The sequence below is a fragment of the Lathamus discolor genome, chromosome 6 (assembly GCF_037157495.1).
Source record: "Lathamus discolor isolate bLatDis1 chromosome 6, bLatDis1.hap1, whole genome shotgun sequence".
Taxonomy (NCBI): Eukaryota; Metazoa; Chordata; class Aves; order Psittaciformes; family Psittacidae; genus Lathamus; species Lathamus discolor.
Window position 1 is genome coordinate 32,974,559 of NC_088889.1, and position 27,141 is coordinate 33,001,699.

Consider the following 27,141-nt stretch of genomic DNA (forward strand, 5'->3'; position numbering starts at 1 on the left):
AAATCTCTTTCTGCTACTCTAGCTGTGCAGAGGGTGCATGGAGTACGTGAAGTCAAACTGAAGGAGCAAGTGGAGGGTTTTTCTTCTCATACCAATCACCTTCCCATCTAGTATCAATCCTGAACTCCCACCCTGCATCATATGGTGGGTTTGTTTTGACCCCAGGCCAGATTGAACCTTTTTGTCCCCTTCTCTACTGTCTCTAATTACTCCTTTTCCTGTTGTGATTACAAGCTCTGTAGAACTGTGCCCTAGACTACAAGGCTTGGCAATGGGAGGGAAATCCTTTTCCTACTGAGAACAAGCTGCTTTGTCCATGTACCAGTTTCTCATACACATGATATTTATTCACAAAAATAGTTACAGTCACCAATCATGTTCTCATACCGTAACAAGAGAAACCCTTTCCTGAGAACATCTAGGTTATGAAAATAAATAATAAAAACAAGCAAGCAAACAAACAAACAATAAAACAAACCAGCAATGTGCAAAAGGATGAATGAGTTCTTTGGTTTGCTTTTGAGCCTGTGAATGCTGCGTAGCATACTCAAAAGAGGTTCATGCATGGAAGTTTTTTGAGATTGTCAGGCCTGAATTTAAGTGGGAATTAAGATAGACTATAGTCTCCATAGATGATGCGTCTGCTTTAGTTAGTGTATTTATTCTTATATATCAAGAAAACAGTAATCAGTGTATTAAAAACCTTTGTAAAATCCTGAGATAGCATAAGTGAAAGAGATTAAATTTTTAAAGAATAATAATTAAATATTGTCAAATCTTGTGAAACCCATGGACACTCTCCTTGCAAGGAAATCCCAAACTTCAGTCAGAGGATACTAGAATCTTCTACAGATTCCTGGCAGGAAAGAAGGAAATATTTCAGTGTAAGTCTGCTTGATGCTGCCCAGAGATTTGGAATGTGAAGTGAAATGATGGAGGGAGACATTAGTTATTAGAATCTGCATGAAATGCTCAGGAAGGTGTAATGCAATTTGTCACATAGATCGCTCTGACACATATATAGTCTTTATTTATACATGAGTATCTATCATACCAGATCTTTTCCAAGATCTGTACTCTGTTGTGGATACAGATCTTACACAGACATTTCTTGTGTTCATTGCTGTCTTCTGCAGCACAAATACCTTGATCTTTAAAAATATACATATCTCTTTTACAATTATAGTCAGCACTGCAGTCTAAATGACTGGGCTATGTCAAATGAGAAGTTATATTCTGTAAATGAATCAGTAGTACTTTATCCTACTGCCTTCCTCAAATATATACTATTCTATGATCGGTGGTAACCGATAGAATATTTTCAGTCTTATCCTGCTTGTGTAGCACATTTTAGATAACACAACAAAAATGAATACATATAGAAATATTTTGCTGTTACTGGTAAGGGAGAGAGAGAGAATACCAGCCCCTAGTCCCTGGCAAGGTTCCCATTTGCTTTACGATAGGTCTAGATTTAACTAAAGAGGGCTGCCATCCAGGAGTCTCTGAAAGTAAAGTCTGAGCTTCATTCCTCTGCTGTCTGGGCAGGCTTTTCCACACAGCAGCCTACACAGTGATGAAGAGAGTCTTTGTCACGCCAGCTGTCTCTGCCCGCAAGCTGCTTGCACTGCTAAGGGAAAGCTTGCCTCTGTGTCTCAAAGGGATACCAGTCTTTTCACTTTTAAACACTTTTTCTTCACGGATTTAAGTGTGTTTACATTTTCTTGTCCAACTGCTGATTCTGTATCCTTGCTGGTTTTCTCATCTCTGGCTCATAGATGCTGTTCATATTTATAGCTTGAGGACAACAACATCATCAAGCCTCATACTCTGGACATTTCTTGGCAGAGCTTTTCTGACAGGTGACTTTTCCATTAGGGGATTTTTCTTCATTTTGGCTCCACTCCTAAATGATCCACACAGTCTGTCTGGATGCTGGGAGCACTCTTCAGACAGACTCCAGCAAAATCTCTGGATTTGTGCTCCCTTCTTCTCAGTGAGATATTCTTAAACATAACAATGTTTTCTAATGTAACCTCACAGTAAAGTACACACATTTCTTTAGTGAGATTGAAGGGAAGTCTTAAGTGAAATTTAATGTGAAAATACATGTGAGAAATTAGAGAAGAAGTAAATCTTGCTGTGAAATTGTGCTTTTATATTGCAGGGAGACTTAAAAATTGGATTTGCTTCAGTTCCAAAATTAGGACTTGGTTTGGGAGTTTTTTCCTCCTTTTTGGGTGTGTGTGTGTGTGTGTGTGTTTGTTGTGGTGGTGTTTTGGTTTTTTTTTTAATTTGGTTGGTTTGTTTTTCTTTTTGTTTTGTTATTGTTTGTTTTTTTGTTTTGGGTTTTTTGTCTCGTGGGTTTTTTTTTTTTGAGATTTAGAGTTCTGGTACCTGCCTGAGTTTGTGACTGATCTGAAAGTTGTTTTGATTTTTTTACGGCCTCAGACCATAAGGTTTTGCAGTTTATGTTACCTAGCCAAATGCACTGTTGCAATCAGTTTTGTGTTATGATAAGAAACTAATCCTCAGATAGACACCCTCACAAAATGCAATGTTCTATATATTTTTACTTCCCAACTGACCTGTGAGCAGAATTCTTATGCCAGCTGTGTACAAACCTGACATATTTTGATTCATTTTCTTCTGGGGAAGATCAGAAAACTGCTTTAGAGCAATGGTTAGGCACTCATCTGGGACGACATAAGCAATTTCTTCTCCCAGGGCTTGGGCTTCTAGTTTTTACACTTAATGCTGATATACTAATCCCTGGGATAGGCAACTACTTAGATGACAGTCCAAGGACAAGAAGTGATTGTCTTTCTACTTTCCATCTGAAATTGTTTTCTAGACCATTTTTTTCAGAAACTGATAGATTTAAAGAGAGATGAGAATGAATCTTTGATTCATCACCACTTTCTGTGAGAAAAAAAATAAAAGTCTTTTTGTTGCAAAATTCCTGACTACATAACCTTCCAAAAGTCAGTAGTAACTATAAAATACTAAAAAGATCTGGTGCTTATAGAATAAGCTGTAAGATAGAAAAAAAATGTAGAGCATAGTATGAGAACAACTACATGTTCACTATATGATCTTATATGAAAAAAAATCAGTTTCATTAATATTTCTCAGAATGAGAATGTCTGTTCCATAATAATTTATGTTCACAGTACATAACCCAGTTATTGTATTATTTGTCATATGAATGTATTGGCTAAATTTAATAAGGGGTATGTAAGCAGAATGTGAAGACAAGCCATTACTTTGTGGTCGCTTTTGGACTGGAATGAGATAATGGCTGAGTTACTACCATGAAGTCTTTGCTCCTTGCCTTCAGCCACCTAAAAAGTTTCTTTCCCCATTCAGAATCTAGCAGCAGGGATCCAGCAGAACTAAAGAGCTATAGCAGTTACAAAAGAAAATACTTCATGGGTATCTAATCAGATGGGTAAAACCAACTTTTCTGATATCAGAAACTGCCAAACCTGCCTGGTCCACCAATGCCTAAGGGATGGTAGATTATAGATATTACAGATTGTGCAGATTATTTGTGTTTATAAATGAAATTTACTAAATTCTGTGTTCTTTCATTTGGAGTGAAACAGTATTCTGATTTAAGAAAGTTGTCTTGGCAGTTCATTGACCTCTGGTCACAGACCAGTTGAGGGAAGAACTACCACATAAAATTGCGTTTGTTTGTAAGCAATAGCAGTATACAGAGTATTACGACCAAGAGCTTAGTCTAAAAGTGAGAAAATCATGCCATTGCTCCCCAGGACAGGTAAAAGTATGTTGGGTTAAGGACTAGAACAAGGAGAGTGATACAATTATCCTTGCAATCATGAGGGAGTTCTTACCTCATTTTTGGGAAAAAAAAAGTACTGCCAGACAGAGAAATTTAACCTGTGGTCCGCCGAAAATCTGAAGCAAACCTCAGTCGAAGTGTCAGAATAGCTTGGGTATCCTGTTTTCAGAATCTCCAGACTGAGTCAGCTAGAAGTGGGGAAGAAGATTAATGATTTTTTTCTAGTCCACCTCTGTAGAGCCGAAAAGCTTAATTTGCCTCTTTATTCTTTGCCTCTTTATTCTTAATCAAATGGAAGCCATATAACAACCATCAAAAAGCTCATTCAAACAGCTGAAACCATTTTAGGCTTTTTCCACTTGTTAATTCAAGTGAAACATGCTGTGTGTCCTATTTAGGAACAGAAAATTGCACCTTAGTGCTCCTTATAGCTACTGCTAATTGTTGCAGGGTTGTTATCTGTTATATACTGCTTTAGGTAGATTTTTCTGCTTATACTATATTGCTGCTTTATAAACAGCACAGCTATTATTCAGCTATTATTTTTCAAATCACTGTCTGGATGTCGCTTCTAGTTCATTCAAGTACAACTGAAGTCACAATTTAGTTATACTTACACTGGAAGTGGAATATGACATGGCAGATTTAAGTCCCCAATCTAAATATTTATTTTTGGTAACCCACTACTCCTGCTCGTAAGCTAATTGTTACTGTAATGATAGGAGTACCACAGGAATTCTCTGCCAAAGTTCATTTAATTTGCATTTTAATATACTATATCTTCTTTCCATTAATAGTGCTGATACAGGAGTTTAACAGAAAAAATAAAAATATGGGTATGTTTGCGGATACACTCTGAAATCCACAGTGGCATATAAAAGTAAATGAGAATCCTCTCCTTGGCACCATTATCCTAATGCCTCTTCACTTGTTTTCTGCATAAGGTGAGGGCTGTGCAGTTGGTTTGGCGTAATTCACTCAACAAAATGATTCAGAGGTAGGAAGATAAAGCCTGTGTTACTTGAAACTTCATCCCTTCTTTTCTGCAGTGTGCTACAGAAATTTACTACCTGGAATACTTTAGAATTTTAACAGCTTAATCTAATAAGATGCCATATTTTTCCAGAAAGTGTATAGCGCTGCTTTTGCAAAAGGCCTCTCAGAGAATACTCTGTAACAGTTATCATATCTGCATTTTTGATAGAGTGAACTGCAATACAGGTCTTAAAATGCTATTGACAGCATCACATTTGTAAACTTTTGTACATGACAGCTTTGCATCAAAGACATTTAATGAAAGCACAAATGAAAGTAAAAAGTTGCCAGGAAAAGGTAATAGCCACCTGCATTAGGAGATATGTTTGATTCCTCTGTGAGAGATATAATTTCTAAAGAGCCATAATTGGAGATAAAAATCAATTTGTCACAAAGTCTCTTTCTTCACTCTTTAAGTGCCATCCTTTTATCTGTCTTGACAGAATTTGCTCAGTTTTTTTCTTGCGCATCTTAGATAAGATGACTGTATTTTCAAACTCCAGCCAAACAGAAAAATTTTCCGATGGCATTTTTATAGTGTTGCAAAAGAGCGTCACAAAATGCCTGATGGTGTGCTTTTAAAGTTTACCTCAACCTCGGTATTATCAGCTTATGATTCAGCAGTGATATGTGTATCTCTCATGGGAACTGAGGAAATGAGCAGTAGTGGTTTTTTTTCAGGAACTTGGGATTTTGAATATGATTCCCACATTTTGCAGGGAGCTTTGAGATCTGCCCTGAGCAAAAGAGCAACTTTCATAATGAGTTTCTGTTTTACCAGCCAGGGTTCTGCCACATTTACTGCTTTGAAGTGCTTTACTCTGCAAGTAGTAGCATTAAAAGCAATGAGGGGGACAATCTGAACCTTGAAAAGAAAAGGGAAAACTTACTGTATATTTTAGTGAGCAAAGCTGAGAGCTCAGGCAAACAAAACAGCTGGTTTAGAATCTGCCATCAATCCTATACGTAATGCATTATTTAGCTCAACACTTCCAATTTTGTTTAGCTTATACTCTAGCTGTCTTAGTGTATTCTGTGACCACCCCCCACTATGTGTCTGCCTAAAGATTTTTAGTGTTTCTATTGCTTCATAAGGCATTGCTTTATACACAGTTTACAGATGAAGAACAGTCACAGATTAAAAGTGCCATGACCGAGGAGAACTATAACTAGTACAGTCAAGGGTTGTAAGTAATGCTGCCTAACATTAGCTGGGTTGATTTGATTTTTTTTTCATCTCACATGGGTATCCATTGACATTTGAGATGACCCTAGCTAACCCACTTAACCTTCATTTGCCACTTTCAGGGGATCTAGCTCTTCTGTAACTCTACTGTCCTGACCAGAAACTGAAAGAATATGTCATAGATATCTCAGGCGATCTCAAGCGGCACTGGACACCAAACTGTACACAACTGAATAAGTTCCTAAGATTATAACTCTGATCATGGTATCAAAGCTCTCAGGATCAACTGATAGCTAATCAGTACCATCAGTGACATTTAGGATTGCAATTCATCTTCCCAGATGTATAAGTCTACAAATCTACCTTAGAGTGAGGTAAATGAAAATGTGAACAATACTGAATTCACTGACTTAGTCTTCACTGACTAGAATGGAATTTTGAGCCCCAGTCGAGACACAGATAAGATGAGCGCTGGCCTGAAGACTGTCACTGTTGAACTTTGTCTCTTGGCTAGTTTACACTTAGTAATTTATTCTTTATTCATAAAAAAAAAAAATAAAAATTACCATCTGCTGCAATCACCTGAATTTGGTGTTGCTTCCATTGGTATTTTTAACTCAGAAGCTCTTGATTTATTCTTCTCCTTTCCAATGTGACAAAAAGCCTAAACCTGACCATTACAAGCAAACAGACTATCAGTGAATTGAGTGTTGGATGTGATAGTTAATGAAGGCAAGCTTCCCCTCCATTATCTCAAAGAGCCTTTTTTTTGGTTTATATTATAACTGATAAACATGTGGCTGTGTTTTAGTCAGGAGCCAGTATGGACCAGTAGGTAACTGCCTTCTCACTTATCTGGGAAAGGCAAAAGTGATCCTAAATCAGTATTATGTATTTGGAGCTATGAGGAGAAAAAGTTAGAAATAGAAAGGTGTTTAAAAGGGTACATGCATCTATAGAGAATGATTAAGGAAAACCAGTAGATGTTTCTGTTTGTTAGTCAGAAAAAGAATGGGGAGCCTGAAGGGCCAAGTCACTAAGCCACGGAGGAGACATCTCCTTTTTGTTCCCAAATTCTCTTAGCTGACTTTCTTGAGATTCCCACAAACGACCCACTGATCCAGTCAGCATCAGTACTTAATTATTCAAAGTCCCTCAAAACTGTGCTATTTATTTCAGATGAATCTTCATACATATGACCATGCAAATTCTTCATGTTGTTCTTGTGAAAAATTGCTTCATAAATAGTCCCTGTAAGGGAGGAAGCAGACATCTTAAGTGAAACGAATCATGACAAGTACGCAAATAATGTAATCAGGCTCAGCCAATATAGTGTCACATTACGAACCTGATCCAGCATCTTTGCTGTCACGTGTGATTCAATATTTCTGGACTTTGTCAGCAAAAAATAAATCATGGCTCTGAAAAACTTGATGCTATGCGTCAAACATGGCAAGCATGTATTACAAAAGTTGCTTCAGATTCAATTTGTTAAGATCTCTTTTTGTCTCCAGAGGATGACTGGAACACACATGTTTCTTTTTTTTTAAGACCGTGTTTCAGCTCCTAAATGATTATTCTATGCTTGTCAGTTTTAGATTGCAGCACGAGTTACGTTAATGATTTCTGAGGTCATGCCGTTGCCTCTGAGGCTGCCTGGCAGAACTGCTAGCATAAAACTAATGAGTATCCCAGCATGACCCTGCACTGTTAGGACATGAAGGGGAAGGCGGGAAATAAATTAGAGACCTAGGTTTGTGGAAAGAATATCTGTAAAGGCATTTAATGGAGCCTAGAATAGAAAATTAATCACCAATAATAATTAACGTTTGTGAGAATATTTTATAATTCCATTTATAAATATTTTCCACCCAATCATAAATGAACTCTGAGATACCTTGTAAGCAAAATCTGAATCTGATGTAAGTTTTAGGAGTGTATAGGGCAGAGAGGTATTAGACCCTGGCAGCTTTTATCTGCTGTTTTCTTTCTATATCTAACAGGCTTCACATAATCTTTGGATACAAAATGATGTGGCACCACTGTAAAGTGACTGTTGAAACACACATAACGTGAAAATGCTTGAGAAAGTGAAAAATGGTAAATTAAAGCACTATTCTGAAGCAGCCTATTATTAAATTATTAGGAAGCTAAAGCTATTGCATTTTATTGTTTATAATTCCTCAGCCTTTAAAGTCTTATTTAGCTTTTCACATTTTTCAGGTCAGTAATATGCTATTTTTTTTTTTAATTTTCTTATTTTTTTCTTAATACAATCAGTAACCCGCAGCTCTTCTTGTGAGGAGAATTTACCATATTTTAAAGCTATGTCAGTGTTTGTCGTAAAAGTAACTGTCAAGCCAACACAAAGGGGGCATTGAACCTCCTGTCTGCTTTGGCTTCTGAGTGCACAGGTTAATGAGAAATCCTTTTTATCATTTGTGTCAGAAGTTTCCAAAATTCAGCGCAGTATGTTATGCAGCTAGTGAAACTGCATGATCATATTATTCCTTCTGGCATTAAAATCTGTGCATGTGTGAAATGGTTTTAGAAGAAAGATGATAACATTGTTCCAGATGTGGAAATAAATTCATAATAACACAAATAGCATAAATTCAAATCTCCTGGATAGTGCTTCAGAGTTTGACACCTCTGTCTGAGATCGGCGGCTACCAATCTTTCATAATTTTTCTTCAGGGATGCATTTCATACTAAACAAAATAGAAAATCCACAACATTTTTTGCATGTATTTGAGGGCTGCAAAATTAAAAATGGAGAAAGTAAGAAAATGTGTGGTAAAGTGCTATATTATGAAAATATAGATTAGATAGAAATCAAGTATATTTTAAAAAAATCAGCTGTTTAGATCTTACACAAGACTGGAGAATTAGTCATAATAGCACTGAGCAAGTGAGGAATAAACCTTGAAATATGTGAGTTTCATTTCCCTCGGGGTGAGGGTGGTATAACATTCATTCATTTAATTTTTGAATGGGAGTGAAAATGGGGGGAGGTGTGGAAATAGCCATTTTCTATGAAAGAATGTTGTGAAAATTATACATTTGGGGTTCTTTTTTGTCTATTCAATTTATTACATTTCTTGCATTTTAATAGTTTTCTTCTTCTAAAAAAAAAAATAAAAAGATGGGATATATTCCTTCTTTTCAGATTGACAAGAAATTTTATTTCAACCAAAATGGTTGCTTTGGAAGTTCTGCAATTTCACAAATATTAGAAGATTGGGGTGGGGGGGGTTTAGCATTCTTTTTCAATTGAAAGTTAAAAGCTTATAGGCCTCTCCTGTTAATATTCATTCCTCTGGCTTTTGAGAATCCTGCATTTGAGTTGAGACAAAAGTACCTGAAGACTGACACCTTTTAAGGTGAATCTGTACTGAACATTTTAAAAAATGTATTTTTTGTTCTGTTATTCCTCTCTAGTTTGCATATCAGTTTCTTTATTCAAGCACTTAAGTAGAGGTATATGCAAGCTCATGTGGTGTCTTGCTTTTGTGAAAGATAGCTGGAATGGATTCATATCTGGGTAGGTTTTCATGAGTCAGCAGAGCCTACTAAGAGATCTCAATTCAAAGCTTGTAGGTTTTACCTTTGACTTCAGTGTAAGAGAAGACTTGTAGGAAAAGTGACCAGAATCACAGGGAATGTACAGGGAAAGTTAATTCTGAATCAACAAAGATGAAGGAAGAGTCACTAGACCTAAGTTCATCTTATTTATATTCAGCTGTATAGAAGTTTGACATCTGGTACCAAGTAGTTGGTCATTTTGCTTTCAACATAATCAACAAAGGTAACATAGAGGTTACATAGAGGTCACTCTGAGGCAACACAGAAGTCATCTACCTCAGTAGAGGAGGCTCAAAATAGCAGTTCATTACAAGTATCTGTATATATGGGATAATTCTCTCTCAAAAACCCTTTTTTAAGTACTTAGAAAATTTATATGACTTGCTGATGGTACAAAGCTGGAAGGAGTGACATAGAAAACAATTTATTATGCTAGCATCCACAAGGACCTCAATGGGCTGGAGAAATGGGCTGATGGAAACCTTATGAAGCTCAGCAAAGGGAAGCGACAAGTCTTACACCTGCGGTGAAGCAACCTCAGGCACCAGTACCTGCTGGGGTCCAAGTGTTTGGAAAGCAGCTTGACAAAAAAGGACCTGCATGCAAATGGCCACCAAGTTGAACATGAGGAAACATTCAAAGGAGTGTTTTTAAAAGTGAAAATCTTAAAATGTTTTTCAGTTTTATCTCCAGTACCAAAAGTTCCTATTATATTAAGTTTTCCTGTTTCCATCAGCTGCTGAAAAATTAATTACCAATACACAAACATTACTTGTGATTTTTCACACTCTTACAACTGATAATTTTACCTTGCAGTCTTTATCCAGTCCTGTCACAGTTGAATGCAGCCATCTGTAAGATTATGTGGAGGAAACAGAGTCTTAGCAGAATAAAGGAAGAGAGCTCAAAGATAGTTCTACCTGAAAAGTGATTGGAAAAGTAAAGCTGGTAATGCTCTGAATGAATAAAGGGAGCTTACCTTGAATTTCAGTTGCTTCAACTCTTCCTTATATAATGATAAATCGCTGTTTATGCTTTGGGTTGACAGCTGAGTGAAAGTGTGTCAGATATGGCAAACACTTAAAAAGTTCTGTGCAATAGAAAAAGTTTGCTGTCTTGCAAGTAGCAGGTTCCTTTGAAATTCAGTCCTGAGAGGAATGCATGCAACAAATTCTGTACAACACGTATTTTTTAATATCTCTTACATGAAAGTTCTTCCGTTAAATTAACCCAAATTCTACATGCATTTTTAACATAATGTAGATTAGAAGCTTAATTTTTATATTTTTTTAATTAAAATAGTGGGGATAAAATTTTTCACTGTTAAAAGACACAAAACCCTTCAGAAAATTATCAAAATATTGGAACTGCATTGTGAGAGGTCACTTTGTTTTTCACATTTATTTGTTTATTAAGAATCACTAGAATTAATATCTTTTTCTTTAAAAAAATAAAGTAAAAACATCACATGTACACTAAAACATAGAACCACTACTGAGCTAGAAAGCATCACTGATATAAATGGCATTTGAAAGCATTTGCACTGTTATTAAATAACTTTGAGAACCAAGAACCTATGCCAGACAAGTATGTTAGAATTATTAACAAATCTAATAAGATAATTTCTGAGAATATTTTACACTGCATAAATCATTCTGAAACAGTAGATGTATGTCAGCTTTTAGTTGTGAATGTAATAGTGAATTAGTTGCATATACTGAACCAATGTATTTATGATAAGGTATTATGTTTTTTATCATCTCTCCTCAGTGGCTAGTCTGTGAAATATCAGTGGTCCTTACAGATGCTTTCTGTATCTAGACATCTCAGATATAATGCTCACAGATGATTCCAGGAGAGGGTTTAATTGCATAATTTTTTTTTTATTAAATGTTATTTTATTTCAGGAGACTGTTCTGGTTTGTTTAGTGCATACACGCCAAAAAACATTCTGATTCTTTATGTGTCCATATATACACATAAGAATATAGATACATATATATACTCACAAGACAGCATTTCTGCTTTTCCATGATATCAGTTTGAACAGTTGGTATATTTTCACCTATATGTAAGTAATGGCACTGAATATAATAGAAGAATACCCACAGGAGCTAAAGTTTGCAGAACATCACTCTAAAAAAAGGATACAGTTTTTGATCTGTAGTCTAATTAGGCCAAAATAATTATGTAGTAGGAATGAAGTCCCAGTCTAGGCAAGACTGTAGATGCATTAATAGTTTTAACCATGCGGAAATCTGATCAGTTTCTATGAGAATATGTATAAGTTTTCAATTTCTTCTTTCACTCTCATCCTGTCTGGACTATGGTTTATTGAGGTGTGAGACTTGTTATCCTTAATTACAGATAAATTCATATGGTCTGATTGATTAACAGCTACTTTGACATCTGTATATCTAAAGGAGCTTAGATCAATGCTGGCATGGAAACATTCTCATGGCAAGTACAAGTTCCACCTTATTCTGGTTGAATCATGTCCTAATTCCCTGGTCTAAGCCACTAGAAACTCCCCACTAAATCATATCCTCAAAGTTTTGCATTAGCTTGTCGTAAACCAACCCTTTAAACTTTTGCTTAATAAAGAGGTAAGCAAAACTGTTCAGAACATTTATAAAAAAGATACACTACCGTAAAAGTGAAACTTCATGGTTGCTGGGTATTACAAGGAGTAGACCCAGGAGAAAGTGCTTTACTAGTAAATGTGGAAGTGGATGGTCATGAAGTTTGAACTGTGTTAGATTTTTGTTTCAATTAACATGAAAAAAGTGAAAGTGATGCTAAACTAATTTTATGCATTTTAAACTATTTTTATTGTTTTCTTTTGTTTCCTAACATGCTGGTTTTGACTGGGATAGTTTGTTCTCCATAGTAGGCAGTATGGTGCTTTTTTTTGGATTTGTGATAGAAACAGTGTTGATAATGCAGAGATATTCTTATCACTGCTGAGCAAGGCTTAAAAGAGTCAAGGCATTTTCTGCCTTGCACCCCACATCACCAGTGAGCAGGCTGCAGGTGAACAAGTTTGGAGGGGACACAGCCAGGACAGCTGACCCCAACTAAGCAAAGGGATGTTTCATACCATAGAACATTATGCTCAGCATACATAGATGAGGGAAAAAGAAGGAAGGGGGGAATGTTTTGTGTCACAGCGTTGGTCTGCCCAAGTCACTGTTACATGTGATGGAGTCCTGCCTTCCTGGGAATGGCTGAACACCTACCTGTCAATAGGAAGTACCAAATTAGTTCTTTGCTTTGCTTTGCTTGCACATGTGTTTTTTGCTTTACCTACTAAACTGGTTTGATCTCAGGCCACAAGTTGTCTCACTTTTACTCTCTGATTCTAACCCCCATCCCACCAGGCGGGAGTGAGTGAGTGGCTTCATGGGGCTTAGTTGTTGTCTGGTTTTAAACCACAACACCTAGAAAGGATGTGGGCACAGGAATTCCTCTATATTCATAATGTCCTGCTGTCTTCCCAGAAAGATCCCTGTATTTTAATTCAACATATAGTTTGTGAGTGACTAAGTTATTTTCATAGCTGTTATACCTCTACTATATATGGTAACGCATTACTTATAAAATGGGATTGTGTAATTCACGTCTGAAGGGTACAGTGTTTTGAATTTCTCCCTTTCCACACACACACCGCTATTTAAATTCTCTGAGAATTAAGTCCTGTGGTTCCAAACATCAATAATTATGTGATGACTGAGAGACTGGGAGATTGAGAGAGAGCATCACAGAAGACCTGAAGAATGGTGCAAAATATGTTATATTATTTTTTTTTTCTTAATGGAATTGTAATTTACTTTAAAGTTTACAATAAGAATAAACACACAATTGATCGGATAGCTGAACAGTGACATTTACTTTCGAAATATAATGAGGTCAAGAAGTCACTAAAACTTGAAAAAATAATGCACATTTAAATGACATATAATATCCAGCACTTCATAAGCTAAAAAATAAAGCTGAAAATTCTTCTTTAACTGTCAGTAAATGACTCCTTAAGAATCCTCTAAAGCATCTTTACTAAGCTGTGGTCAGAAAAATGAGAGCAAATGGACCATTTGCCTATTCTAAGTGCTTCAGTGAAATTACAGTTTGTTATTTGGGATTTCTGGGTTCAGAAATTAGCTAGCACAGCATATTTCTTCTGCAGTTTTATTCTTTTTCAAAACTCTTCGTGAAAGGCCATCAACTATGTTTACTAAACTTAAAATAATGACAGTCACATTAGGTGTTACAGAAAACACTATAATAATAAAAAAGTAATTTATAGTGTCCCTTCTCAGATGACTTCAGTACATTTTGCTTAAGCAGCAATCTGCTATGCGCCCAGGTAACTTTTCTGAGCTCAGTGAAATACATTTCCAGACTGGTACCTCTTAGCAAACAACAGACACAACAGGCATCAACAGTTGATTTTCACTCATCCTTAACAATTATGTATTACTCTTTTTATCTCTCAACCTGTAATGGCTGACTTTGATTTAATCTATACAGAATTGTTGGTGGTTTAGAGCATGTACCTAGAGATGCCTAGAATGTTCTGTCTGATCTTGTTGGCAAATCTGAAGAGGAACATAACATGGACACCAAAAATTGCTTTTTCATAAAACAGTTGCAAAAATTCTAATTTCATTTATGCAAATGCATAATATATATATAATGCCTAATAATAAATATAATGCATAAATAAAATGCAATTTCAGTTCATGCAAACAAAAGTGGACACATATTAATGTGCACACACAAACGTATATCCTTCATCTTGACTAATTTTTATCATGTATTTTGCTCCATGTTACATTAAGGAGTTGAGAAAAGAATGGGAGAAAAGGGTGAGTCTCATGCAAGTGGTAGGCGCTGCCCAGGAGAACTCTGTACCACAGCTGGGGTTTGCAGGTGTAAGGCCACGAGAGAAACAATATGAGAAGAGCAGCATGAGAACAGCAAGAAAAATCACAGCCACACAGAAAAATTATAGCCACTCAGTGGCCTATGTGACAGGGTTACAGTGCTGTAAATAGCAAGTCATTAGCAGTGCTAAGGCTGAGGCGCTGAAGCACCTAAGGCTCTGTGAAACAACTTCCATGTAAAATGTAACAACAGATGCTTTTCTCCACTGCTACTGGAACCTCACAACCAGCCCTTTATCAGGGGAGTTAGAATTGTTCCAACTTAACTGGCTCCATTTCAGGCAAACCACCCAGACCCCAGAGATCTACAGAAGGTCTGTATCTTTCCCACTTACATTGAAAGACTCACGGAATATCAATAAATGACCCACAAGTGGGCACGTGACCAACATGAACATGTGTTTCTCTCTACCAAGGGAGGTTGCTTTCTCAGTAAAAGTCCAGATAATCAATACTTGTATGTCTCAGAGGAGAGAAAAGCTTTTATTACTAGAATCAGAACAAATTAACCATGGAGCAAATGTGCACTATATTGCAAAGGAATGTCCTTGCACTTGCTGACCGGCACTAGTGAAAAAAGAACAGTGAGTGTGACTTAGTGATGTAAAATAGGAGGTAATACATCAGCCTAAAAATTTCTTGGGAATAGTCTCATTTTACTCATGTTACATGCAAAACCTCAAGATTCAGTTGCACTCCCAAGAACTAAACCTTCTTCTATATTCCAGTACAGTGAGCCTAGTCAACACTGTTAGAAACTAGGCAGTTCCCTTACTTACTTCCAACCCATAAAAAGTAAATAACTTCAGGGTTGTTTCTGTGTCTAATATGCAAAAAACAGACTGACAAGCATATTCGGTGGAAACTTTTTTCTATGGATTATTGTTCCATCTGTAAAGTGAATCAGCCATTAAGCACACATGCGCTTTTCAATGGTTAGAATACAATGTTTGGCTTGAAGCTGAAGTTCTGTACATAAAGAAAGAGACATTGGCTTATGCTATTTTACAATCTGGACAGAAGAAACAGTATAACCCATGGTAAATTCTGGTTTATTCTCATCTCTATTGACCTTGATTTCTTTAGCCTCTTGTCCAAAACCAAGATGTCAGTGCCCTGTTCCTACGTTCTTAAAAAGCCTGCTGTTTCTATAGAAGCTATAATTAATATATAAAATTTGCTGAAATTTTCATTTCTGTGACTCAACATTGTGATAAGAATAGAACTAAAAGTCACGTAAGCTGTTGCACAGAAAGCTGAAGAGACCAACTCTGTCCCCCGTAAAAGAAAAACTTATGTACCCTCCTGCAATTTAGTGATTAGATGTGAGTCCTGAAATGTCGTATCCCATGCTCTAATAACTAGCAGAGGCAGTTGGACAGTCTCCTTGTTCAGGGGACAGTATTTGTAACACATATTCAACTCAATGTGACAGGGACACAAGAGAAATATACTCTGTACCCTCATTCATCATCTACTCACCAGGGGCTAGCATGGGAGTCTCAGTGAAAGAAATAATCAACAAGGATAATTAAAGCATGCAATTCTTTCTCTTAATTCAGGCTTTGGCACAATAAGAGCTGCTATTGGGTTAAAGAGAGATATTCTGAGAGATCACATATGTCTTAAACTACTTTTCTGAGTGACCAGATCCAGTGGTGTCTGGAATATTTTTAAGGGATTGTCTTCACCCTAAGCTGAAATAAAACTTCTAATTAGAAAGCGTATAAAGAATCTCAAACGTAATAATCTCTTTTAGTGTTGCTGAAGTGAAATGTATATATATTTTATATAAAATTGGAGAATAGAAAATGTCAGGCAAAGATATTTGTCATGAAGTATCTCTGATTCTTACTGCAGTTTTTTTAGGTCAATTTTCAGTTCCATTCAAGGTATCCTTTATGTCTATGTTTTAACAGGAATATAAAATATGATTAACTCTTAGAAGGCAATATGTAATACAGGAAAACTCTTTAATACTGGAGATACTGCTGTCATATTAAGCACTAACTTAAAAATCTTTCCATCCTGGTTTTCTCTTTTTGCCACAGAACCCCTCCAGAAGGAAATAAATTTAAGACTATCTTATTTTTCCTTGGCAGGCTCTAAAAACTGAAGCAAAGAAAAACAAGCAGAAAGGTCCTTTTTCATATGTTAAGCATGAAAAGAGAGAAGTATTAAAACCAGATAATATGTACATTCGCGCTTGCTTTCACAGGAAGACAATATTCCTTCATGAATTGCTCTGCTGTTGGAGAATTCTCATTATTCTTACAGTCTCACAACTAACGTCATTGTGTGCCAAGTTAATCTGTTGTTATATAATGCCAAACAATCAGTAATAGGGAGAAAATATCATGTAGCAAATGGCAAAACTACAATTCAGACAGCTACCAATGATTAATTTTTCCCTAGATTTTCCCAAAGGTGGTCAGTGAGAAAAGAGGAAAAAGATTCAAGCTCATTCCTATAGAGACCTAAAAAAATAATAACTGGGTAAATAAAAAAAATCAGTAAATTAAACTATTTCTTGTGATGGTTTGTAAAATGTGCTACCCTTTTCACTACTTAATTGTCATTGATCTGTTAGGAAACGGGAAAGGATCATGAAGTAATCACGAAGGTGATTCCAGACACAGTTCCTATCCTCAGTCTGGCATTGTAGCTTCCATCCATCAAAGGATCAGGCTTAGGAATTATGCATTAGCAATCTGGTCTTTAAAATCTTAACATAAGTATTATACAAGAGAATGAAGCATGCCTGCATCATTAGCAACCCATGGCATTAAGCTCATAGATCACATCCAAAGCATTAATGTTATTCTCAGAAAAATTGCTTTCTGAATGCTTTTGGGGACAAACTTCAACCCTTAATTGTCTCGGAGGAGCTCTAAATCTGAGTATCCATTCGTTCAGACATCCCAAATGATGAATATGCTAATGAAGAACAAACAGGGAAAGACTCTTGAAATGATCATAACTTGCCCTTATGCAGACTTCACTATCATAAGCTGTGCAGGGGTAGAATAATGCTGACATTCAAAATTGGCTTGGTTTTTTTTCTTTATTAAAAAATGTTGCTTCTCTTTTAGTGTTTTAACACTTCTTGGACTCTGCACAAAGAAGGCTGCTTTGCCCCTGATTTCACCCAGATGAGTTTATAATTTAATAGTCAGTGGCGCATTTTGAGAGGGAGAAGGCATAAATTTGTACTGATACAAAGAGGTGGAAGTTAAGCTCTTCTATAAATTTCTGGGCAAGCATTCCACCACTAGTAGTGCCTGGGAATGGTGATCAACTGCATGTTTTGGGGAGCCTAACTTTTTATCACATGTTCAGTACACTGAAAACGGGACAAAGGGCAAAGATCCTAATTTCTCATAGGAATTATTCAGCTGTGTTTCTGACACTACTGAAGGTAATGCTAAGCCCACTCTGCTGACGATTGTTTGCGTGAGTAGTTATCTGATGAAAGTGCACTGTCATTCTGATATGACCAAAGATGTCAGATCAAGATAAACAATTACAGGTTTCTCTAGCACATAACAAAATAAATGCCTGAATTCCCAAAGTTTTGGTGGAGTTTGTCATGCACTCTAAGCCACCAGTAACTGGACTGCCTAAACACTCAGGTCTTCCCCAGAAAATCGCCCCAGGGAACCAAAGTATGTTTCTACACACATTCTGGTCTATTATCAAACTGATACAACAAATCAGCTTAGCACCTATCTCAGTATCTCATGTTGAAGCCCTTTTGGAGACCTCAGCCTACTTGCCACTTTGCAGGTCTTCCCTAAGACAAGAAATACAGTTCAGTAAGTTAACGAATATTGAGTATTCAGCAACTGAGCATTCTTAATATTGAGAATTGAGTACTCTTCTCCAAATAGCTGCAGATGTGTAGTTTACTTAGAGCTACTCATTTGAACTCTCCTGTGTACTCACAATACATAAATGAGAGGACTTAATCAGTTTTCAACTAAAATCACTGAAATGAAGGGGCAGTACATGAAGTATGCTTAAAAGACATAGAAATCAAGAATAAAAAAACCCCCGCTAAGTGCTGGAGGGAGGTGTGCTAACAGGAATCTTCAGAGGAAAACTGAGGATCTACATGTAGCCTTGTTTTCTTGCTCTACAGAAGTCCAAGAAGAAAATGAACATGGGCCGGCAGTGTGCGCTCGCAGCCCAGAAAGCCAACCGGATCCTGGGCTGCATCAAAAGGAGCATGACCAGCAGGTCGAAGGAGGTGATCCTGCCCCTCTACTCTGCTCTTGTGAGACCTCACCTGGAGTATTGTGTGCAGTTCTGGTGTTCTCAACATAAAAAGGACATGGAACTGTTGGAACAAGTCCAAAGGAGGGCCACGAGGATGATCAGGGGACTGGAGCACCTCCTGTATGAAGACAGGCTGAGAAAGTTGGGGCTGTTCAGCCTGGAGAAGAGAAGGCTGCGTGGAGACCTAATAGCAGCCTTCCAGTATCTGAAGGGGGCCTATAGGGATGCTGGGGAGGGACTCTTCATCAGGGACTGTAGTGACAGGACAAGGGGTAATGGCTTAAATTTTAAACAGGGAAAGTTTAGATTGGATATAAGGAGGAAAGTCTTTCCTGTTAGGGTGGTGAGGCACTGGAATGGGTTGCCCAGGGAGGTTGTGAGTGCTCCATCCCTGGCAGTGTTCAATGCCAGGTTGGATGAAGCCTTGTGTGGGATGGTTTAGTGTGAGGTGTCCCTGCCCATGGCAGGGGGGTTGGAACTAGATGATCTTGAGGTCCTTTCCAACCCTAACTATTCTATGATTCTATGATTCTAAGAAAACCAGTATGCAGTGGCAGTGAATTTAAAGTCTCTCTACAGTGTGCCAAAACAAGTTTAATCTTAATAACACCAGTAAAAGGAATATTGAAATATAAGAGGTATTTATATCTTGAACCCATCAAATCAACTATAATAGACGTTAGATGAAATGAGTAATAATTCTACTCACAAATAATCAGAAAAAAATCTGAATAATTCCACTGTATTCATTCATTTTTAGTAAAAAATGGAATTGAGACTATTACCAAATATCCATACTTTACTAAGTAAATAGCATAAATTGATAAGGCGCTTAAGTACTGTTAAAAAAGCAAATTGGCTATGGAACAGTATTTGAGTTTGTAAATTTAACAAACTATTTAAAGTCTTGTCAAATAATTACGTCTTCATATTTCATACCATAAAATCTTGTCACAAATTGTTTTATCCCAAATGATCTTGTCAGCACAGAGTAAAATTTACTAATAGTACTAAAATTATGAACGCTTTGAATACTGATCATTGCTTAGCACTGAACTACTTTCTATAATTACAATTTAACAGAAGTCACGAAATCTTGTTAAAGGTCTCAATGGTCTGCAAAGGTAGAAGACTTAGAAGGTCACTGGGAACACTTCAATTATACATGGTACTCTTCATTCCTGTTAGACTTAATAGCTTCAGTAACCAAATAGAGGTTTTAGGATCATATTGAGTTTAAGACTAAAACTTCATTGCTTTAAAAGCCCTGTTCTAAATTAACTTTCATACTAATCAAACAATATACATTGATGCAACCTTTCAGTTTTTTTCTTTTGAATTATATTCAATAATTGTCATATGATTAAAATACCTATTTATTTTCATTCTTTTTTTTTTTTTTTTTTTTTTACCAGAAGTGCAACCCAATAATTAAAAACCCTTGTACTTTGTACAATGAATATATTAAAACCCCGTGGAATCACAGACTGGATGAGATTGGAAGGGACCTCTGCAGGTTATCTTTTCTACACACTCTGCTCAAACAGGGCACTTAGAACAGGCTGCCCAAGAGCACTTCTGGGTGGCTTTTGAGTATCTCCAAAGACGAAGACATAACTTCCTCTCTATGAAACCTGTTCCAATGTTTGACCACCCTCACCATAAAAAGCTGTTTCCTGATGTTCAGATGGAACAGCTGTGTTTCAGTTTGTGCCCACTGCCTCTGGTCCTGTCACTGGGGGCCACTGAAAAGAGCCTGGCTCCCTTATCTTTCAGGCATTAATACACATTGATAAGATCCCCCTGAGCTACCTCTTCCCCAAGGAGAAGTCTCAGCTCTCTTAGCTTTTCCTCATGTGCTCCAGGTCCTTAATCATCTTCGTGACCTTTTACTGGACTCTCTGCAATATTTCTGGGGAGCCTGTAACCGGACATAGTACTCCCAGTGTGGCCTCACCAGTGCTGAGTAGGGAGAAAGATTATCCCCCTCAGCCTGCTGGCAGCACTTTTCCTAGTGCAGCCCAGGGTATCTTTAGTCTTCTCTGACACAGAGGCACACTGCTGTTTGATTTTCAACCTGGTGTCTACCAGGACCCTCAGGTCCTTTTCTGCCAAGCTTCTTTCCAGCCAGACAGTGTATGTAAGTTGACAGAGAAATGTTTAGACCTTCTCTGTTATCTTTGAGCATCTGCCTAAACCCTTGTTGAAACATCATTACACATAAAAACATGAAGCTATTAATAAAACTATTTTGACACAGTGTCCAAGTTGAACAAACAATGAAACTGTGCTCATTTGACAGTTTGAAAGAACATTATAAAGAAAAGATAAAATCTGAAAATATGCTTACAGGAAGCAGTATCTGCTGCTGCATTTCATGAGATTTTTCTTTCAGGCTATGTGTGTGAGAAAAGCTTTAAGCTATTATTGTGCTTAACTTCTCATCTTCAAACTTTCTAATTTGACCTGATGTTATTCTTCTACTCTTTCCTTTACAGCAGTGACATTCTTTCGGTATCAGTAGTGGCTTTTTGATAATCTTGCAATTACTTTTAAGGAATTATGAAATAAATTGACCTGGAAGCAAGCAACTCTCTAATCTATTATTCTGCTCCTTAAAAATTTCTGATCCCTGTAGTGGCATCTCCCTCCTTGAATCTAAGCAATGCTTTTTATTTCTTTCCTTTTTTCACTGAGGTTGCAGATTTAGTAATTGCCACTATTTGACTCTTTCAGGCTATTCTTCCAGCTGAGTTGTTGTACTTTAAACAAGTAAAAGATTTCCTATTTAGAATACTTTTACTAGTATTGCTCTTTGTACAGAGAAAGAAAACAAATCAAGGTAAATATTCACTTGACCATGAAGAAATTTAACAATTAGAGCTCAGCAAAAAACTTTTCTTGTCCAAGCTACTCAGAATGAGAAATAAGAATCAAAAAGAATGGGAGAACTGGAGAACAACTGACATTAAAAATAATAATAATAATAATAATAATAAAAAAGACATACAAACAAAAACAGATTTTTCAATATGTCATTAAATATTTAAGCTTTGATTACTAACCAGGAATATGGGATTTATACAATAAACTTGGGGGAAATGCCAACTAAAAAACCAATGTTGCCAAACCAGCTCTTTCTTTCTTTCCCTAAAATCTGTTTGGATAACAAAAAAGTCTTTTTAAATGTCACTGATGAAATTATGTTATGCATAACAAATTTTTTTTCTTTTTTTTTCACCTCCTTTTAATATCTCTATCGTTGCCTGTAATATCAGGTAACAAAACTGTTGCAAGAGCTAAAACCTTGTGTCTTAGGCCATACTTGTGTTTATCTTTTCTTTTTAAAGGAACTTTTGCTGTAGCATTTTGATTTCAAAGACAATTGAATGGATACAAATTACCCAGCACAACAGGATCTTTTCTTTCCCATATCAAAATCTGGGAGAGTGTAAAAACACTGCTATATGATGGTTCATGCTTTGAATGAAGATGTTTGATTGTAATGTTTGGCAGTGGCTTGTTTGGAAACCACAGGCAGTCAATAGTGCACCATAGCCTGGTTTATCCACCTGTCAAACAGGATTATTATTTACTTCTTCAAAGGCTCAGTAAGGCTTAGTGAATACATATAATAAGCCTTAGGACCTCCAGGTGAACATCCCTGTACAGAAGGGTAAAGTGTTAGCATGAAGCAGGCTCTGGGAAATGCAAGAAGGCCTTACGTCAGAGCACTGGGAACTGCCAAACCAGACCAGAAGCTGAAGTCAACTGTCACCAGATATTTTTATGCCTGGGTTTCACCGTCAGACACCTAATTCCCTAGCTTTACCAGGATTACAATTTTTACAGGATTATCTTTCCCTTCCCAGCCCCACATCTCCTTGGTCCTTCAAGTGTCTACTTCAATCCCCTATGCTGTAAGTCAGATGTTAGGAGCTGAAGATGTTTGCACTTTGGCTAAAGCCCTACACTACCCTTATGGTAGCATTAGAGGGAAAATATTCTCCCACAGAAAGTTTCCATCTGATTCCCACAAGAGTATTTTAATGCTATTTTGTCTAAATTCTGTTGTTCCCAGATCTTGTTTTTTCTATCCCTCTTGTGGGCAGCTCCTCCTCTCATTGCATGGAATAAAGCTTATTTGCCAGGGACCTATTGCAGACCTTGCCCCTTACAGGAGATTTAAGCTTGCGCTGCATTTGCAGTAAAAAGAGCTGTGTAGAAGCATAAAGTACCATCTCTGAAGAAGGATGAGAAATTTCTGCAGTCAGTGATGGACATTAGAGGATTATAGAGGATATTAGAGCATATGTAGGGATCTTGACTTAAATTTCTTCTTTACTCAAAGACATTACCACCCATAGAGATTCTCATTTTTGTTGATTAGCATTTCATTGTTTTGCAGTTGTTTAATGTTGCTTTGTTTTGACAAATCGTATCTTTTCAATTAAATAAATCAAGTTAAAAGAAATTATGCGAGACACTGGTTAGCTAACATCCATGTGAAAACTTCAAGCCTGTGTAGAAGGCAAAGTAATGGAAACCAACTAAAGCAATCTAAGTGAAGCTGGAATTCCCTTTTAAAGGTGCCTGTATATGATTACAGATAGGCTGTATGTTTATAAGTGTATTTATTCAAATTGCTTCTGTTCTGGTATTCATCTGACATAAGAGCCAAATTGCTGAGAGAACAAAGGTCAAATTCGATCTTCAGACAGGCACCTTCAGTTCCTGCTTGTTTAATGAGAGCTGAACTTAGAGGGCAGTGCTGCTTCCCAAGTGTTGCCAATGCAGCTGAAGTCTTGAAGCAATAGAATCTCAGGGGAGGCTTTGTTCTTCTGAAAATTTCACATAAACTTCAGCTGGAGTGATTCAGAAACTAAAATCAATCCTGGCACAAATATTCAAGCTTATTGTCATCTTTTTGTTTTGAACAGTAGGCATTAGGGATATAGTCAATATTATAGTCTGAGAGTATATTGAATTTTTTTAACATAAGCAAGGTCTCAGGCCTTGAACTAGAAATAACTTTATTATAGATTGGGCTATAAATAAAATTATGATAGGATGTTATATTTCTTACTGTAACACCCTTGTCTGTTTTGATGAATTTAGAAGTGAAATTGTCTCTAGCAGGGCAAGAAAAATTATGTTTGGGTGGAGGAAAATACCTTTATAATCTTGGAGAAATCATGGATAGCAGTGTCCAAAGTGTAGTTTAATGGACATGTCACACTGGTAGATTTTTTCCTGTGTAAACTGCATGACTGGAAGAAATCTCTGAATATCAAGTTAGCAAATGCTCACTTGGAGTATTATAAAGACTTCAAGAGTTATTCTCTGCACAGCCACTCTCACCAAGCACTATTCAGCCTTTCACAACTCCTGTGTAACAACCTTCCAGCCAGATTTTATATTTTTCATCCCTAGGCTGTGAGCATGAAGCTTGGGTCTCCTTCACTGCCTAGTTCTGGCAGAATTGAGAGGGGCAAAAAAAGATTGTTTCTTCTACAGCCTGATTAACCCTACTGCTGGCAACAGATGTCTATGGATGAAACTGCCTTTTGGCATGAAGAGATAGGAACATGAGGAAAAGGAAGATAAGGGTGTGTTGAGATGGATAAATCTAGGCTTGAATGTTGTGGTTGGCACCTTGGGAAACAATGGATATCTAGCAGAGGCTGCAAGGAAAAAGACAAGAGGAGAAAAGGAGGAAACTCCAGTACAAAATGGAATCCCTTTGTTTTCTCAGAAATAGTTCTGAATCACACAGATGTCATAAAATTGTCATGGCTATAGAAATGAAAGTAATAGAAATAGCACAGATCTTTCCTGTCTGTGTGACCGCAAGACAAACATTCTTTAGAGGTTTATAGGAAAGGGAGAAATTAATCACAAAGTAATAGGCTGACTTCCTGTGCCGCAGCTGTAAGCATGAGTGGTCTAGGAAATATGAGATCAAAAGTTTCATAACTTGTCAGCATTTGTGTTAACCTGAACCAGGTTCTTCAAATGTAGCCATTTATATTTGAGGGCAGCCTTACATGAAGAATGAGGTGCCATTTGGTTAAAAAAAATAATAAAAAATTAAAGAATTCAAATTTTGGACATCCCAAGTCAGCAGTTGAATAAGTATTCACAGGAGAGGGGGCTACCATCCAAATTGTCCCCATCATCTGTGTCACCAGTCACTAAATCCCTGCAAAATATTTTTACATCTGGATTCAGATCCAAATTGGTAAATGATTTTGAAAAGCTGCTTAATAGTCTTAGAGTTGTTTTATTGTAGGCTTTGCTATGATTTCATGAGACTGTTTCTTTCTCAGTTTTCTAGGTTAATGCATTCTCCTGATGACAGATTGAGACTATAAAATTGATAGAAACATTTTTTATTTTTTATTTTTTTTTAGGGAAACATTTCCTTAAGCAATTTATAATTACAAAAGAAAACGTATGCCAGACACTGACAATTTCATCATGAAGAGCAGCAGCTTCAAGTCCCCTTGCATCCCTCATTGGATGATCCTTCAAAAGCATTTCCTTAATCTTTTAAGGCTCTTTTCAAATCAAAGCAGCAATTCTTGGGAATCTGAAAGTGTGCAGATACTCATTTCTATTCAAGAGAAAGATCTTCTGCCACACTGTTCACTGGCTCATCTTCACGAGCTTTAGTACTGCTTTTGCTGTATGACAGGCAGACTGCCATGATTTTGCTGACTTCAATTATGTGAACATAGAAACAGTTTCCCATTAGGAAAAGTGTTTGAGGAGTTTATATTTGCTCAAATAAAGACAAAATCCTTCTAATCCTTAAACTGCTGTTGAAATGTTGAATAAAGGAAAACAGAAGGAGGAGACATTCATTGAGTCTGTTGAAATACATTGTGTCAGTCTTTTAAAATAATTTTGTTTTAATGTGACCATTCATTTTCTTTCTTGTATAGTAGGAAAGCTACAACTAGAAACAGGATATAATTTAATATTCAACCTGAAATGTATTTTTCAGCAATTTCAAGCCTCCAACCAGCTGTAGCTTATAATAATAAAATAGGAATGTGGCTTCTTAAAAGTTTAAAGCATTGTGAATTTAACCTGAACTTCAAACCCACTGCCATTAGAAAAAGGATTATTTGTGGATTGTAAAGTTCAAACATATTCCTCCCTCAATTTCGTGTGTTAGTTGTTCCCAGTCTGACTAAAGCAGTGCAAAGGAATAACTGAGTTAGTTAGTATCTAATGAGCTTTTAAAGAAATGGTACAAGAATGTAACAATTGAGCTTGATTTATCATAATTTCACAGGGAAACAAAAATTAAAAAAATAATATGTGTTTTATAAGTTTAGTTTTCATTATTTCACTATTAGCCCCAGACTACTCATAGTAAGAATACTGCTTTACTTCAATATGTCTCCTGTGTTCATTTACAGCAATGGTGACAAAAGGGTTTCGAAAAACTCCTGGAAGAAGAAGGCAGGATTTCAATAAAACATGAAGAGAAAATGAGAAATAAAAGAATAAGAAGATACAGTACTCAATAAACTCTTACAAATCAGCTGATCACCAATACTAGTTTGCATTTCTTTTAGGTTTGATGGCTTGTCATTCTGAAAGGATTTTAATCTTCAGACTTCCTATTCCATTCTCCACAAGGAAGCAGAAATATGGTACCAATCAAAGGCTTCACCACTTCAGTTCCTGAACAGCAGTTAGGCATTTACGCCATTTTTGCTTAAATAAAATATGGCTGCATTACCTTCATCAGGTGTCAATGAGTACCTAACTATTAGTAGCTAATTAATTCAAGTCACTTCTTCCTTCTACATATATAGATGGTATGGCATTCATAAAGGATTGTAAAAGCAGGAAGACAGCTGAAGCCTGAAAGCTGATAACCAGCCCTTTTGGAGACCTTCATAAGTTCAGATGAATGTCCTCAAAGGCTGAATTTAAAAAGTACATTAGTAAGGAGAGATTAAGTAAGAGAGTAAGTCATTAGTTCAAAAATGCATTCCCCTTTTGCTTTCCCTTGACATTTATAACATACAAAGCAATTGCAACCACAGTTGGGGCAGTTAAGGTAGCTCTGTGAACAGCAGTAATTCAGCAGGAGGTAACAACACTAATTTAGAAGGAACAGAATTGACCTCTTAACTTTTTTTTTTAAAGTCAGGATTTTATTTTCTTGGTTTTGAGAATTCTTCAAAGAGAATGTAAAAAAGCCTCTACAATACTTTGAGAAGTATAAAATTTATTCTCTTACCACCCAGATGCAGCCTCGGTGCCAGAATAATGAATGCATTAGA

At 36.6% G+C, this 27,141-nt stretch overlaps 1 long non-coding RNA gene across 1 annotated transcript in view; it reads left to right on the forward strand.

Annotated features, from left to right (window-relative positions):
- The window catches only part of LOC136016831 (uncharacterized), a 91,104-nt gene extending 64,487 nt beyond the window's left edge, over positions 1 to 26,617 (forward strand). Inside the window, exon 3 of the long non-coding RNA XR_010613722.1 lies at positions 26,266 to 26,617. This is a non-coding gene — a long non-coding RNA (uncharacterized LOC136016831). The remainder of the gene's footprint in view (positions 1 to 26,265) is intronic.
- The last annotated feature ends 524 nt before the right edge of the window (positions 26,618 to 27,141 follow it).